Source organism: Martes martes (genome assembly GCF_963455335.1).
Source record: "Martes martes genome assembly, chromosome: X".
Classification (NCBI taxonomy): Eukaryota; Metazoa; Chordata; class Mammalia; order Carnivora; family Mustelidae; genus Martes; species Martes martes.
Genome location: NC_137897.1, coordinates 103527382 through 103531562, shown reverse-complemented (window position 1 = coordinate 103531562; position 4181 = coordinate 103527382).

Here is a 4181-nt window from a genome sequence, read left to right as displayed (position 1 = left end):
CCATGTTGGGTGTAGAGATTACTTAAAAATAAAAGCTTAAAAATAAGTAAAGAGGGACTGTAAAACATTCTGAGTGCATCATTGAGTGCTCATTAAAAACGTATCGAGATATTCAAAAGTAAAACGTTAAAATTCCCCTTTAATCTATCCTCCCTCCAGGGAGAATGCTATTAACATTTGCTGTGTATCTTTCCAGACTCTCCTATGCATTTATCTATATATGTGCATTGCTTAAGTCGTATGATGTGCTGGGCACTGTACTAAAGGCTTTGATGTGAATTATCTTGTTTAATTCTCACAAGTCTATGGGATAATACTACTATTATCTCCATTTTACAGATGAGTAAACTGAGGCTCAGAAAGAGTCAGTAATTTGCCCTAGGTCACATAGTGACTAATTTGTTCTTCCTCCTGAGAGAGCTGTCTTACTGATGCACAGGAATCAAGGTAATTGTTTGGCTCCGTCCATTTATTCAGCAAATATTTATTGAATGTCCGCTCTTTACCAGGCATTGTACGTACTGCCGGGTATTCAAACACATGGCCTCTGTCTTCAGGCACCTGGAAAAGGCGGGTCAATCTGTGAGCTAAAAGATTTTCCCCAATTCATCCAGTTAGTAAGTGGGTAGAGCAGGATTACAATTCGGGTTTGAGTTAACAAATTGTTATATGACAGGTCTAGCTGCCGAAAGGCTGTGGTATATTGTTTTGTACGGGAAACCACCTTGAATATTTGTTGTTCCCATGAGAAGAGGAGTTTGGAGCCCCCAGAAATCAGTGTTATGAGTAAAACACAGTTTGTAAATTGGAGATTATAGATAGAAGTTCTAAAAAGTTCTAAATTATATATATATATAAATAAATATATATAATATAATAATTATATGTAAGTATATATAATTATAAGTATATATAAGTATATATATAAGTATAAATAATTATATATAAGTATCATATCATATCTATAGATGTGATACTTGAACAACACAAGAGTTAGGGATGCTGATCCCTTACACTATTGAAAATCCATGCATAACTTTTGACTCCTCCAAAACTTAACTACTAATAGTCTACTGTTGACTAGAAGCTTTACCAATAACACAATTAATACATATTTTGATGTTCTGTGTCGTGTGTGTGTATGTGTGTGTGTGTGTATTTTTTTGGTAAAGATTTTATTTATTTATTTGATAGACAGAGATCACAAGTAGGCAGAGAGGCAGGCAGAGAGAGAGGAGAAAGCAGGCTCCCTGCTGAGCAGAGAGCCCGATGCGGGGCTCGATCCCAGGACCCCGGGATCATGACCTGAGCCGAAGGCAGAGGCTTTAACCCACTGAGCCACCCAGGCGCCCCTGTTTTTTTTTTTTTTTTTTTTTTTTAAGGCAAACGCTGTTCTACTGCAATCAGGGGAGAAGGTTAAACAAGATTCAGGATTGTAGTTCCAATTCCTTGAGTAGGAGGACTGGTAGTAAAGACTTTAGATCCACGAAAGAACTGGGTTAGAATGTTGACAATGTCAGCTTAAACAAGAACTTGAAATAGAAAAAGAGAATCAGAAGTCCAGAAAGGAAAAAAAAAAAAAAAAGTCTTGAAAAGTTGCGTGTAAAGAGTGATTATGAGAAAAATAATCGCAATGTAAAAATCACAGAATTGGATTGTAATGGTTAAACAACATTAAAGTCTGCACGCTGAGACAGAACCAAGAGCTTGCCTATTATGCAACACGTTCCACAAGGCTGGCCAATTTCGAAGTACGTTATGGAGGGCTGAAGGGAAATGCCTCTCCCGATGTGGGGGTGGAGAGCCCTGTGAGCACCTGACCTCCAAATGCATTATTGCCAAAGGCTTTTAGAGCCAGTTGGCAACATGTGCAGGGACAGAAGAATCGGGAGATTATTCTTATAAACATGGTCTGGGAATCTTATGGAAGGGAGCAAAAAGGAAGCCTTGACTGGCATCCTTACAAGACGGCTATATATTCTTTGTGACAGCAGAAACCTTTAAATATACAAACACATGGAATGCGGCAGCCTTGATGGGGAGGATTAAATACTCCGATGGAAAAAAAAGAATCCAAAAATGAGGAGGAGAAAGGAAAATCTTGAGTTTCTTAAGTTGTTTGCAAAGAAACTGGAGTCTGTGACGGAATTTGGTCCTCATGACTGAAATGTTTCCTTGGTGTCGGAAAAAGTATTGCTGTCGTATCTCTCTTTAGAAATTCTTCTTCTTCTTTTTTTTCTCATAATAAAAATCCCGTGGCAGCTCCTTGTCTGGACGACTTTAAAAATAGGAGCGATTTCATCTGTCTGGAATGGTCTGTGTCAGCATTTGCCCTAGGCAAGGTTGCCACATAGGCAAAAACTGCCCCTTCCCTCCTCCCTCCCAGACGCCCCCTCCTCCACCACCCCCCAAGGCCCTTCACGCCCTTGTGCTCCACCCCCAACTCTATGTGGGCTGACCCCCCTCTCCAGGACCACAGCTCCAATGTGACCTCGAACATAAAAATCCAAGCCCCCCCCCTCCGCCCCAGGCTCTGTCCAGGTGCTGGGGATGCAGTAGATGTCGCCCCTGGCGGCCTCTTTGCATTTCAAAATAGGACCCTGGTTAACCCACGTGCCTGTTGAGTCGGTGCAGCTTTGGACGGTGAAACCAAGCGGAGCAAGGTCCAGGGGAGAAGGGAGGGTTTTTGGTCACTGGGGGAAGAGGGTGGGGTAGGCCACCTTCCTGGAAGCTATTAGATCCCAGATGTGGGCCCCTGCTCAGTGTGGCACTGCCTGGAGGGAGAGGGTAGGGGGTCGGAGGAGGGTGGCCAGACTCTCTGACCTCTCAAGGTTGCCGTGAATTCTATGGGTCGGTGATTTCCAGCTACAGTTCCCTTCACCCGGCTTCCTGAGCGGCACCATGGGCACTGCGTGACTTGGCTTTAACTAGGGGTTTTCAGCGGCGTGTCTCTGCACCCATCCGCCAGGGCCCAATTTTCCCATCACAGTCCTCCTTGCAACGGCCTTCCTCGGGTTCAGCTCTGATGGTGGCTGGAGATCAGTCTGGAATGGTCTGATGCTCCGCTTAAAGAGATTTTCAAAGAGATCTTCAAAGCTCCTGTTCTCAGAGAAACCTGGGAAAGGGGCTCTTCTGTGCTCGCAGTGTCTGCAGGCTTTGGGGGGGAAACATGATGTGTGGCGTTATGGGAATGAATTGGTGGGAGATGTGGTGGGAAAGGCTGCAAAGCGAAGTCTGCTCAAGGAGCTCCCATGAGTCGCTGGGTCAGTTTCACGTCAGAGCAACAGACATTCAAGAGTCCCTACTAGGTGCCAGGCTCTGAGTTAGACGTGGTGAGTCACAGGAGAAATGAAGCAAGGTCCCTTCTGTGAAGGGACTCAGTCCAACGGGGAAGACAGACATCCTGGGTTGAGAGTACCACGTGTGAGGCAAGCGAGGGTGCTTGGGAGCACAGAGGTTGCCCTTGTCTCAACCTGTCGCTGATAGGATCAGGGCAAGTTCTCCAGGGAAGACAGACTTTAAGCTGAGCAGGCGTAAGCCAAACCAAAGAAAGGTGGGAAGGGCGGTCTGTGGAGAAGGAATGACAGGAGCAAAGGCGTGAGGTGCGAAACCAGTTGACAGGTGTGGGGAACGGCAAGCGGGCTGCGATTATTAGAAAGGAAAGTGCCAGCAAGGGGGAGGGGCAAGAGGAGAGGCTGGACGGGGCGGGCAGGGCCAAGGGAGGGAGAGAGGGCCCAGCCTCCCGATGGAGAACCTAGACTGTAAACTGAGGGGAGCCACAGAAGGATTTTTAAGCAGGTCAGATTTGCTTCTTGATTAAACTGTCAGTTTGGGGGAAATCATTCAAATTGCCCGAGGGATGAATTGATTAAAGGATTCCACTGAAAGGGTAACACTGCCGATCTCACCGTAGTTCAGTGCAAGGCTCTCTTTCCAAGAGGGTTTGTCATGAGTCTGGGGCTTTTTGGAGGGGGGCGGGAGGGCTAAAACAAGCTACAGGTAGATGTATGTATTTATCTGTAAAACATCGCGGTTTGAGAGGATGCGGGACGGCTAAAGGGTGCTTAGAGGAAACGGTGTCTGCCGAGAGGTGGGTGGCTCCTACGCTTTCTTGCACGTGGCCTGACAATCTCAGGTTAGGAACACAGACTGTGCTATGATCTCTCTGTTTTGTTTAGCAA